The sequence below is a fragment of the Pinus tabuliformis genome, chromosome X (assembly GCF_031772625.1).
Source record: "Pinus tabuliformis cultivar Carrire ecotype Pingquan chromosome X, CPIR1, whole genome shotgun sequence".
Classification (NCBI taxonomy): Eukaryota; Viridiplantae; Streptophyta; class Pinopsida; order Pinales; family Pinaceae; genus Pinus; species Pinus tabuliformis.
In genome coordinates, this window is record NC_142308.1 from 806,097,291 (window position 1) to 806,111,706 (window position 14,416).

The following is a 14,416-nucleotide window of genomic DNA, read 5'->3' on the forward strand; positions in this document are numbered from 1 at the left end:
CTAATTCACTTATTGAGTTTGCATTACAAAAGGGTTTAAAATTAAAATATTCATCCAACTATTACCATGAAGGCAATGGTTTAGTTGAATCCACTAATAAAAACCTTTTAAGAATCATTAAAATAACAATAGATTATAACCAAAAGAACTAGCACAAAGCTTTGGTTTATGCATTATGGGATGATAGAATAACCTATAAATCATCTATTGGAACTTCTCCTTACTTCCTAGTGTATGGAAAAGAAGCCATTCTTCCTCCAAACATTGATTTTCCATCTTTAGCCCTAGTACAGTCTATGCAAGAACAACCATGTTCTAGCCTACAACAATGTTTTGCACAATTTTTTAAGCTAGATGAAACAAGAAATAAGGTTGTACAGACTTATAATAATCATCAAAAGATTATTAAACAATGGTTCAATAATACCTTGGTAGGTGACAAGAATTTTGATTTTGGTGACTTGAAACTAAAGTGGGACAAAGTACATGAAGATAAAGGTAAGCATACAAAATTTCAAAAATTGTGACTTGGCCCATTTCAAATTTCCAAGAAAATCAGTCTGACTACCTTTATTCTTCAAACTCTTGAAGGAGTTGAAGAAAATATTCCAGTAAATGGACATATTTTAAAGAAATATTTTTCTTGAAAATTGCATGTTTTTTGTAAATATGTAAATAATCATTTGTAAATCCAGTTTTTATGTTGTTAGTCATTAATAATAATTAGTGACACGTTGTAATTTTTTATATTTCTTGTTTATATGTTTTTAATAACAAAGTATCAAATCAAAGCTTGTTGAAGCGAGGGACTAATAACTTATTCATTATCATAAGAAATTTTATGATTAATTCATCTCAATTAAGAAGGTATTCTTTAGCAAGTACTTTGAAATCTGTCTGGTCTAGAATATTGATTTCCCTTTACACAATTTAAACATAATAAGAGTGGTGAATTAAACGATGGAAATTTAATTGAATGCCATGATATGCATTTATTTTTCAGTCACTTTCTTTATCACCCAGCTTCTTAAAATGACATCGCTAATATGCAATCACAAATTATGTAATCTAAAGGTGAATAATAAAAAAAGCATAAGAAGTCTTGGGAAATGTATGTAAACCCGTCGGGGTACTGAACAGGCTCACTAGCAGTGGGTAAATGAATGCATGATACAAAGGTAACTTTGTTGGGGTACTTAACAAGTCTGCTAGCAACAAAGTGATGCTGGTAATAGAAAGTTAAGATCAAACAAGCATGCATAACATGACACTTAGTTATGATTAGTAGTCAAATCAAAAGGCAAAATTCTTATTTTAATAAGCAAATTTAAATACCCTTTCCCCTTCGGGGAGAAATTTCAGACTTTATGAGTACATGTCTCTCTTTCTTTTCTTTATATTGATCATAAAATTTTCTTCATGAATCCTTACTAAAGTTACAAGTTATATCTCCTTTATGCAAATTTATTTAGTACTCACTTTATTATAATAAACAAAGATAATTGGTTCGCCCAGTATGTTGCCAAATGTTGTGACAGAAAACAAGCCCCTATTTTTATTTTAGTATCATATTAGAAAATGGGGTCCCTTTTGAATTTTTATTTTATTTTTCGTGAAAATCCCCTTTAGAATCCAACAAAACCTTCAGATTTTAATTGTTTAAATTGTATTCTAGGCTAAAGGTATGGTTTTTCCTTTTTATTTAATAAAGTTTATATTTCTTTTCATTTTATTAAATAAAATAATATAATAAGGCCTTATGGCCAAGAATCATCGTAGCCATGAAAATTATAGAATTAAACATATCGTGTATATTACCCAGAAATCAAACAAATATCGGATGACAGTAAATCCCAGAACCTCAGATATAAGTTCCCTGAAACTTATGAATGAGTGCACCCCACTAGTTTCTTTGGGGTAAGGTTTTCTCTGGGGAAAGTTTCTCTGGGAAAGATTTTCTTTGGTATAAAGTTGTTAACACCCATTCTCTTTTCCCAGGGCATACTTATCCTGCACATAATTACCTCGGAGAAAACACATTTACCCTTCATTATTTCTTTATGGGGAACCTTTATATTTCACAAAACCATCCTCGTAAGTCTTATTATGCTGGCTACCTCAAAAAATCTTCCCTGGAGATTTCTTCTGAAGCATTTTATGAGTTTCTTTCAGGCTAATATCTCTCGGGATGACAACACCTCCACATCATCACATGTCACTTCAAATAGGCCATTCAATACACACCATCTGGCATATTCACATTATCAATATTGTATATGGAAACATGCCTATGATTTTTTTTTTCCATTGGAAAAATCCGTAATTTTCATTATATTAAGAAAATTACATATTGTATATGCAGGTTGCATATGTTGTATTGTTCATACAAAATCCACCACACAGGGTGATCTGTCATGAGTATAAACAAAAGAAAGTGATAAGTCACATATAGGTCTGGCTAGTTGCCTATTCAAGATCATGCAGGATCTGTTTGCAAAAATATGATATCCATATCTATGAACAGTTATCAACAAAGACAAAAAACTATATTATTGTCGGATACCGGGACTGTTGTCCTGCTGTTCTCTCTGATCTATGTACGGCCTGTGGTAATATATGTATTCTTCAGACCACTGCAGCTCCACTATTAGCCATTCTCCTCTGGGTAGTATCGTGGCCTCCTTGGATAATTTGTCAGCCTCGCTGTTATGTTCTCTGTATATGTGGAGACAGGAGAAATGATTAAAAATTGCCTTGAGAGTATGTGCATCATATAATATATTGCTGAGTGTGTGAGTATGACATATAGTAGCATTATTGATCCAATTTACAACAGTCATTAAGTCCCCGAAAATATTGAGATTTGTATACTGATGATCCAAAGAGAAATGCATTAGATTGTGAATGGCCAAGAGTTCTGCATAATTATTTGAACCTCTGCCGAATCCCATTTTCACTAAGAATCTATGGTGTTCATTTATATGCAGAAAAAAACCACCCCCACAACCAGTTTGATTTGCAGCCCCATCGAAGAAGGCCCAAGGAGTAGATTTATCAATAATGGGGGGTGGCTGGATCGTCCTGGTTCGAGAGGGAGGGGGGTCGGGTAGTTCTTGATATGCAGCAATAATGTTAGCTTCTGTTCGGGGCCAACACACAGCCCGATCTTTGAATATATATCGATTCCGAGCCAACCATATATGCCAGGTTACCACGAGGGGAAGGTTAAGCAGCTTGGAGCCTGGGTGGCAGCGATTCCAGTCTGTCCACGTACATGTAATATCATCCCCACTCCAGTTCCTAGAAAAACCAATATGAGAGGAGATGTTATTCCATAGTGCGCAAATGGCTGGGCATTGTAGGAAAAGGTGGACAGTTGTCTCTGATGCCGCTTTGCAAAAGGAGCACCAAGATGGTCCATAAATGGATCTGTGTGTAAGATGTTCACCCGTGGGGATAATATCTTTGAGGACACACCAGAAAAATAGTCTCGTGCGAGGGGGGGCATTCAGCTTCCAAATGTCACGCCACCACGTCGGAGAAGGTTCAGGTTTTATGTGCATAATGAGAGCGTTGTACCCAATCTTAGGTGCATAGATACCATTGTCTGCCATACACCATACAAGTTCGTCCGGTCCTTGTTTTATGCGAATATGGGATTCGTTTAATGCAAGAACAAAATCGCGCCATTCCTGATGCCATTGAGGAGGTAGGTCAAGTTGTTGAGCCGATTTCCTTGCTTGTGTAAAAATGTCTGAACGTTGTTGATCAGCAATATGTGCAAAACTCCAGATGTCACGTTCATGTAGAAATGAAATGAGATCTTTGCTGAGGATGTGTCTGCCCCCACTACCAATCCATCGATCCAGGCCAATCCTGCCCAGCGATCCATCATTTATTCTCCAGACTAGATTATCGTGGATGAGAGGAAAGGAGTGAATCAGAGCCTTCCAGATCGATGAACATCCCTTCGTTGTCCAGGTTGGTAACCTAGCCCAATCCAAAATTCTCTGAGGCCAAATGTATTTGTGATAGGATACTTGAGCCCATAGGTTTTGACTGGTTAGTAGCGACCAACCCATCTTTGCAGCGAGTGCCATAGCGAAGTCAGGTAGGTCTTTGAGGCCCCAGCCACCCCATTTTTTGGGCAAGGTGATCTTCTTCCAGCTTATCCAAGCATGCCTACGATTATTATTACTATGTCATTTCACATTAATTCACATTTACTTTGCATTGGTTTGATTACCCTTAGTTAAATTTTTGAAAACTTGCATTAATTCTCGCTTTTGTATGCAACAAGCCAACTCTGTGAGCAATATTAATTCTGTGAAAATGGATTCTCTTGTACATTCGACGCAACCATCAAGAATGGGCAGACAAATGAAAGTGACAGCTCCTACAAAATCTGCAAAACCAGTTATGGAAGAATTTGATGACAAAATTCTTGAAATAAGCCTATATCAATACACCATCATTACTCAAGACCTAGGGGTATCAACCTTGGATGCAGTTTATAAATTGATAGAAGAAGAATTAGAGTATGCTTCAGAGGAAGAAACTAGTGCAACAATTCCTGATGACGCACCTCAGAGAAATAATGAAGAGTACAGACTAGTTGATGTGACAAGTTTCATGTTGCATAAAGTTAGTACAAGACCAAGATTTATGCCTTATAAAAACTTAATTCGGTGGGTTGTCGACTATGTCAATATTTCAAGGTGCCAGATTATCACTCTAAAGGGCATAATGATGAGGTATTTCACACCAATTGATAATTCAAGGTATGTACAAATTGCCTAATATCAATCTAACTTTTGATAAGACCTTCAATGTTGGTTTCATGCAAAAATAATGTATAGACCTAGATAAAACCCTTCCTACTTTAATAAAATATTGACGAATTCCCCTTGAAAAGCATAAAGAAGAGAATAATCGTGAATATCGTGTTGCTACACTAAGTTCCTCCCTTTTGTTATCTAGCCACTATGTTATGTCATTTGTTTGGTTGGAGGAATGTTAATCATTTCTCTCTTCATTGGGTTCCCATTATCTAAAGGATTTCAAAGGGTTGCAAAGGGTTTTAGTTTTAATTGGGCCGATATATTGTCAAATAACATAGCTCAGCATGTCAAGACATTTCAAGAAGCCAAAGCATCCACTCCTACTCCTCCATTTTATATGTCTGCCTTTATCATGGATGTCATTTGTTGGACTACAACCTTTCCAACTATGGGTTGGAAATGGACACCTCTTGAACCCAAACAATCCATATCTATCATAATAATATTTGGGAGGAAAACTATTTCACCAATTTTATGCCATTTGTCACAATGTTATTATTCTTATGCATGAAGCATTATTCGACAAGAAACCCCCTAGGTTTTCTCAGGTAGCTATTGAGTCCCTCCAAAAATTAGATGACTGGTACTGTGAACAAATCTTTACCTACATCAGGGTTGCGGGATGTCTTGCTTCTCCCCATGTTCTTTTTATGTATGTTCTAGACAAGCTATTATGCAGGGAAGTAGCCTATAAAATAGTTGGTACAAGAATTTCTCATGAATTGAGAAGGGCATATAAAGGAGTTTGGCCGAAATTTCCTATTCGAGTGGGCCTTTATTCTATTACAAATTTCCCTTTTGGAGAAAAAGAGATACCCTTTGAATCTCTCACATTGGCTACAATCCCTTTTAAACCACATGACCCTTAAAAAGAGGCAGAAAAGGTCGTTGCATCCTTTGGTCTTAAATGTTCATGAAAAGTCTTTGTTCGATGATTTATGCAAATCTGCATCCCCTTATAAAGAAGCTCTCAGAAGATTGAATGAACTACCACCCAACCTACAACATGATTTTATAATCTACAGGGATAATAGAAGGTCCACATTGCCTCTTATTTTACAAGCACCTGGTAGTGAAAGGATTGCAGTACAAGCTTTGGGTTCATCTGCATCAAGCGTAGCCACACCAAAGGTTATTAAACAAACGATTCATCATCTAGAAAGTCCTATGAAGAAATCTCAACTTAAAGAAGTTACTACTCAGAATGTTGCAAGTCAAACAAGAGCTCCTCAAAAGAAATCCCTTATAAAGAAACTGAAAGAAGTAATAGTTGATCCTATAAAGGACAAGGTTCTTGAGAAAACTATTATTTTTAAGGAGGTTTCCTTTAAGGAAAATGTTTTAAAGGGAAATAATTCAGAGAAGAGTGAGCCTCCCAAGGATAGTGTCCCTAAACTCATTATTGAACCTGGATTAGACGATGACTAGCGATTGTATAGTCAACGTCTCAACACCTGTGACTCAAACTCAAATTCAATTTGTGCCTCAGCCTGACTCCCCAATTCTCGATTCTTTGTTTGAACAAGTCATTAACATGAAACAAACAAAGATGGACTTCTTAGTGGCAACAGACACTACTATGTCTAATCGTGATATTATTTTTTCATTTCCTATTAATATCTTTCTTGATCTAGGACAAGCATCTCAACCGAAGAATGAATTTGTATTACATTTTCACAAATGCCTCCAATTGAAGTATTTTACAACCCTAAGCAAAAATTTATTTTAAGGAAAGGAGGGAAGAAGAGGAAGATTTTAGAGACAGAAAGTCTGCTTGCAGCCTAAACCACAACATCAGCCTTTAAAGCCATTTGGGAGACCTCTTCTTCCACTCCATACAAATATTTCAAAGAGTTAGCACAATATACTGGAGCTTATGCTAATGCTAACATTCATAAGGCAACCAAGGTCAAAGAATTTATTAGTGAGAAGGATTAGAAGATATTCCTATTGGAGTAGGAATGTTCTTAGCTAAAAGCACAATTAAGTGATCAAGTTGTTGAAGTGAAATATTGATCAGAAGCAGAGATCAAGTAGAAAGAGACTCAATTTAATGACTTGTTTGAAAAAAATAAAATCTCAAAAGCATCTGCCATTAACTTGATGAAATTCAAACATGAAGTGCTCAACAATAATCAAACACTCCAACATGTCTAGTTACAGTGATGTGAGCACTTTGGGAAATTGCAGGTTATGGAGAAACCAGTTGATGTTTTAATCAGTGATTTCTATGAAATGGAAAATTTATTTGAAGATTCAAGGAAGAAAATCAAATAATTCTTGCAATGGTAGCGAGAAATAGACATAAATCCTTCTAGCCTACCCATTATTAATAAGTTTCAAAAATATGTTGTACTGCACTCATGGAAACCTCAATTGCATTGTCTCAAAGCATGGTACAAGATGTTGAAAAACTCAGGGACTCACTTATTCAATCAACTGTGCAAGCATTGAAAGAAACTAAGATGTTGATTTCTTATACAAATGAGTCCCTCCCTGAAGCTGACAAATTGAAGATTGAAGTACAAGAAAATAGAAATGAATTCAACAACATAATTGATCAATTAACAATCAACTTTGAAGTGATTTGGGAATTCCTAGTCAAACCCTTCAGCGAGTATGAGAGTACCAAGGTTGTGAATGAACAAATTATTCAAATGCTACTTGTGCTAGAAGCTTAGTTTGTGAGGTGTCAAGTCAACATTTGACCACAATCTCCTCCTGAGTTGAATAATATTCTCAAAGTGTATGCTCAATGGCAGTCCTTCAATCAAGCTTCACCAGCTCAAGCATGCTCTCCTTTATTTTTGTTGTTGCAACAACTTACTATTTTATTCTAGTTTGTTTTGCTATAGTTGAGGAAATATCAGACCTATTGTTATTCCTCTTGTATTCTGAAAAACTATTTAGGCTCTTTTGGAACCCATGTTTAAGGGTTCTGAAAATTGGAAAAGAAAAGCTTTGTTTCACTTTTGTACAAAGTTTTTTCTTTAATACAAGATGAACCATTTGAGATTCCAGGACTTATGAAGAGTAAAGAAAATGTGGTACTTTTATCCTCTGTTTGCTTTTAGCTAATATTTGGAATTATATTTTATGTTTTATTATTTCTACTTGAGATTGGTCTAACAAAATGTTATCACTTTTGATGTATTTCTTTTGTTGATTGAAAGTATAAGTATTTTAGAAATTGCATGTGAATGAGCTCATAATTTTTTCAAATTAATATTTAATTGAATTAATAATCTTCAATTTTTTTTATCAATGATATAATTTGAGATCTATATTTTCATCTTATTCATTATTATTTTATTCACTGCAATATATATCAACACTTGGGTTATCAATATAGTAGTTAGTATTATATTTAGATTTATATTTCTATTTGTTATTTTACCAGATATCACCAATCCCTTTCCTTTCCCACCTACTCTTCCTAAGTCTCCATACATTGGAGCAACCTTTCTATGGGTAACCAGACCCAATATAAAACCGGTTGGATCCATTATACCAAACATAGAAGAGTCTGATTTGAGCCTTTTATCGAGTGGTCTCCCAAATGTTGATGAGTTCATTTTGGGCCATCAACCAAACCAAATAAATAACACACTCTCTAAATATTATTAACGAATGATTAATAGTTGATATATTCTCATCTAACAAGTCTTACGACTAACTTTGCTCCAATAGTGAAAATCTATTCAACAACATAGTACTTAGTTATGTTAGCCTTAAAGCCAAACCAATAGTAAGTACAAGGTATTTTTCTAGCAATGAGGGAGAATTTGCTTCAACTTGTGCTTTTGTTACATTGTAGAGCTCACACACATATACATTTTCTCACATAAATGGAGTACCGTGAAAGAAACTTTCAATTTGTATTTGATCCAGTGATCTTTTGCTTATAGATGTATGAAAAGAATCACATGTAGAAATTGCAGCTTAACACAAAAATTTAATGTGCACACAAGAAAGAAGAAGGAACACAGAAAAGGCACGAAAATAAGACAACAAGACTTGATAACGGAGTTTGTCCAACTTGGGCTACATCTCTGAACCCTGCTCGATCAATGGGGAGGCCTTCATTCATTAAATGGCATGAAAAGAAGAGAATACAATCATCAGTTACATAAAAGGAGGATTATACCTCCAATGGATGAGAAATGGAGAACTCAGATAGAGAAATGGATAGCACCACTGCATTTGTGGCGTCGAGAGGGGCAGAAACCATAAAAAAATTTCCCAGTTCAGACAAAATGATCAATCAACCCTCCTACAAGCTTTTGCCTCGAACTGTGTGCCAGAAAATCCTTTCCCCCTGCACTTTTCCATGCTTATCGGGTTTTATAATCATGGATTTGTTACAAGCGCGCTTAAATCAGGGAGTCAGCTTTGTTTATAATAGCAGTCGTTCAACAAAAACCCCGAAATAGTTATTTTTCGCTCAAAAGCGATAATGCATAGAAAATACTATCCATTTTCTATTTCGAGGCAGAGGATTTTACAGAGGAATTTAGAAAGCAAGCACTTAATTTGGGTATTGCACTTTATACACCTGAAGTAGTAACTAAGTACATTGGATCGCTACATAGTTACATTAGGCATTCATTATTGATGTTTGAACCAACCACTGTTGACTCAGCCAGTGTAAAGGCAATTCATATTGAGAACAAGGGCAAAAATGAAAGAGATGATCATTCCAGAAAACCACCGTTCAAACCTCCCAATGAAAAATATAAAGCGAAATGGAAAGGAAAGGAGAAGAAAACGACAATAGCCAAGGAATGAGAAAGACCTTATTGTAATCACTGCAAAATGGAAGGTCACGATGACAATCACTGTTGGAAACAACACCCAGAAAAGAGATCGAAGAAGTATGGAGGAAAAGGCAAGCAAAAGACAGTGGCAACTGCATAGCAAGACCTTGGATCTGATTCTGGAGATGAAGCATTAATCACAGCCGCAGGAACAAAAGGTACTCTTACACCTCATGTTAATTCTAAATCGCATGAAGGCACTAGTTTAGTAAATGAGTCCCTTCCTAATGATCAAAAGAGAATTGAACTGTTTCATATCAGAGTTGTCATAAATCATACCAAAGTAGAAACTTTGTTTGATACTGGATCCCAAGCAAACTTAATTGCAGAATCCTTGGTAAAGAAAATCGGCTTAGAAACAAAACCACATCTGAAACCTTACCCTCTTGGATGGACACATGATAAAGCAAAACTAAATGTAACCAAGAAGTGTAAAGTAAAATTTGTAATCGCTTTTAAGCTAGTGGGTGAAGTAGAACTGGATGTGATCCCATTGGATATCTGTTGCATGGTGTTAGGGAGTTTGTATCTATATGATAGGAAGGTAGTCTTTTTCCGTCATGAAAACAAATACCAAATCACAAAAAATGGGGTAGAATATATAATAAGGGCTCATCAAACTAAAATCAATGCCAGCCTTGTAAGCGCTGGACAAATGAAAAGGATAGTGAATTCCAGTAAGGGTTGCATCCTAATGGTTGTAAGGGAAAAAGATGCAGAATTAGCTGATGATTTCCAGGGTTGTGTTCAAGAACATAAACAAGAATTATTTGAATTAATTTCTAATTATGATGAGTTGTTTCAGGAACCAAAGGGATTATTTCCAAAGAGGGAAATCCAACATGAAATCCATTTGCAGAATGACGCTCCTTTACCGATTATTGGCATGTACAGGATGTCGACCATTGAGATGGAGGAAATCAAGAAACAGGTGCAGGGATCGCTGGACCAAGGGGTCATTAGGCCGAGCACTTCTCCGTGTGGCTCACCGATTGTCTTAGTCCCAAAGAAAGATAGCACATGGAGGATGTGTGTGGATTACTGCACACTAAACAAGATCACAGTGAAAAATCGTTACCCTCTTCCATGCATAGATGATTTATTAGATCAGTTAAAGAATGTTGTTTATTTCACCAAATTGGATTTTCACAGTGGTTATCACCAGATCCGAATTGCAGAGCAGGACGTGTGGAAAACCGCCTTCAAGACCAAATAGGGGTTGTTCGAATGGATGGTGATGCCATTCGGACTTTGCAACACTCCAGCCACTTTTATGAGGGTCATGAATGATCTCTTTAGGCCTTTCATTGATGAATTTTTTCTTGTATATTTAGATGATATACTTGTCTTTAGTAAAAGTTGGGTTGAACACGTGTGTCATGTAAAAAAAGTGCTTGATGTATTGGAAAAAGAAAAACTCTATGTAAAGTTGTCAAAGTGTGAGTTCGGGAAAACCTCTTTGGGTTACCTAGGTCATATTGTTGGTCATGGTTAGTTAAAAATTGATCCCTCTAAAGTTGAAGCAATTGTAAATTGGGCTAAGCCTACTAGTGTAACTGAGGTTCGCAGCTTTTTAGGTGTAGTCCAATATTGGAGGAGATTTATTGCTAATTTCTTTGTTATTGCAGCACCTTTGCATGCATTGACAAGTGTGAAACAGGTCTTCCAATGGGGAGGAAGACAACAGAATTCCTTTGAAACATTGAAGGAAAAGATCAACATCACGCCAGTCTTAGCCTTACCAGATCTCCAATAGCCTTTCAAGATAGAAACTGATGCCAACGGTTATGCCATGGGAGATGTACTGATGTAGCAAAAGAATCTGATTTGTTACCATTCTGAGAAGTTTTCTCAAGCTGTGATAAACTATCCCACTTATGACAAGGAGCTTTATGCCTTGGTGCAGAGTGTGAAAAAGTGGAAACACTACCTGATCGGCAAGGAGACCATCATCCATATGGATCATCAACGCTTGCAGTACCTTCAGTCACAGACCAAGTTGCAGCAATCTCGTCATTTCAAGTGGATGGGTTTTCTTCAACAGTTTCATCTAGTAATAAAGTATAAGAAGGGCACTAGCAATAAAGTGGCTGATATGCTATCTCACCCTCCTATTTCTGCTTCTATTATTTTGCATAATGCTTCGTTGTCTTTTGAGAGTTATGCTGAACAATATGCTAACGATGATGACTTTAAGGAGATTTATGCAAAACTAATCCATGGTTCACATGTGGACAACTATCACTTACAAGGGAAACTGTTGTATCACCTTAGTAAATTGTGTATTCCCATAGGGGAACAAGTACATGTAATTCAAGAGGCCCATACCTATCTTGTGTCCAGACACTTTGGTGTCAAAAAGACTTTATGTCATGTACAAAGATTTTGTTTTTGGCCTCATATGAAAAACATTGTGACTTGCTATGTAAAGGGTTGTGTGATGTGTTCTGTTTCAAAGCCCTCTAATAGAAAACTTAGGCTCTACACGCCACTCCCTATTTCGAGTCGTCCATGGGAAAGTGTGTCATTGGACTTTGTAGGAGGTTTGCCTTTTTCAAGAAAGGGTCACGACTATTTGTATGTCATCGTTGACCGTTTTAGCAAGATGTGTATTCTAATGCCTTGTAAAAAGCAAATTACTACATAGCAGATTGCTTCTCTTTTCTTTCAACATGTTTGGGTCCATTTTGGATTACCCACATCGATTGTGTTAGATCGGGACTCTCGCTTTCTTAGAGAGTTTTGGACCAGCTTGTGGAAGATGATGGACACCAAATTGAAAAGAAGCATGGCATTTCATCCGCAGACTAACAGACAAATAGAGGTTGTAAACCACACCATGGTACACTTGTTACGAGGCTATTGTGGGAAACATCCTAAGTTATGGGATGAACATCTCCCATATGTACATCATTCCTAAAACCGAGCAATACACTCATCTATGCAACGTTCACCTTTTGAGACATGTTTTGATCTCCCAAAGGACACTTTTGATATGGTCTTTGGAAGGGAAGATGACTCCAGTGGACGTAAAGATAGGGACAAAGCTCAACATTTCATTCAGCGAATCCAATTGATTTACCAAGTAGTACAAGAGCAGTTGGAGAAAAGTCAAGCCCGTTACAAGGCTCGACATGAAAAACACCGAGTCGACCATCAATTCCAAGTGGGTGACAAAGTGTGGTTCCACATCAGCAAGGATAAGATGAAGGGAGAAGGGAAGAAGTTGTGACCAATCTGGTATGGTCCCTTCACCATTCTGGAGAAGATTGGAAACAATTCCTTTTGTCTTGATTTGCCGATATATATAAAGATGTACTCAATAGTGAATGTGGAGAACTTGAAGCCGTATGAACCACCATTGATCATGGACACCGATGAGGTGGGCACAGTTCCTACAGTAGATGATTTTGCACCAGAATATCTCGATGAGTTACCTGAAGACATCATCCTTGACAGAAGAATCAAGACTTCACGACGAGGAGATGTGGAATACCTTCGAGTTGGTTTCAAGGGAATGCACCCCAGCAAGGCAAAATGGTTGGAGAAGGAAAGGGTGATGGAACAATTCCCTCACTTGCCAATTGACTAATGAAAGTTTTTGGCGGTCCAAAAGCTCCTCAATGGGGAGGATTGATCTAGGTGGATATTCAGACACGGTGGTATGGAAAATCTCAAAATTCAAAGTGGCAGAAAAGCAAGTATCTTGACATCAAATCGAAGTGCTCGTCGCCTTGATTCCAGCGGTGTGAACGACACTCCAATCCGAGTTCGGATGATGAAGTTATCGTGAAAAGAAGATTGCCTTGTCCTTTTAGAAAATGAGGCATTTTCACTAAAAAATGGCTTTAAGCCTTTAAAAGGAAAATCATAATCGAAGAAGTTAAGAGGCGGGCTTAAGGAGGCACAGCGGAACCCCCGATCAGCGATCTCTGACTAAATCGCAATCGGGGGCAAGTGATGGCCGATATTGGTGATTTTAGGCACGCGATATCGCAACTGGGAAACGCCGACTTGTGATTGTGATATCGGCGATCGGGGAAATCGACCGATCGACGATTGACAGGACCAAGGACCAAGAGCCCTGAGCCGTAGTGATGCGATACGCCGATATCGACGATATTGGCAATCAACGATCGACAATCGATGGTCGGCAATCCCCGCTAACATGAGTATCGAACCAGCCATATGCCGATTACGATATGGAGGACTGCACCTGATGGGTCTATAAGTCCGATTTAAGGAAATTTAAAGTCTGGGATTTCGGTTTTTTCAGTATTTTCTATGCATTATCGCTTTTGAGTGGAAAAGAACTATTTTAGGGTTTTTGTTGAACGTCTGCTATTATAAACAAAGCCAACCCCTGATTTAAGTGCGCTTGTAACAAATCCATGATTATAAAACCCAATGAGCATGTAAAAGTGCAGGGGGAGAGGATTTTCTGGCACACAGTTCGAGGCAACAACTTGTAGTAGGGCCGATTGATCATTTTCTCTGAATTGGGCAAATTTTATATGGTTTTTGCCCCTCTCGATGCCACGGATGCAGTGGCGCTATCCATTTCTCCATCTGAGTTCTCCATTTCTCAGCCATTAGAGGTATGTTCCTCCTTTTATGTAACTGATGATTGTATTCTCTTCTTTTTATGCCATTTAATGAATGAATGCCTCTCCATTGATCGAGCAGGGCCCAGAGACATAGTCCGAGTTGGACGAACTCTGTTATCAAGTTTGTCTTCTTTTCGTGCTTTTTATGTGT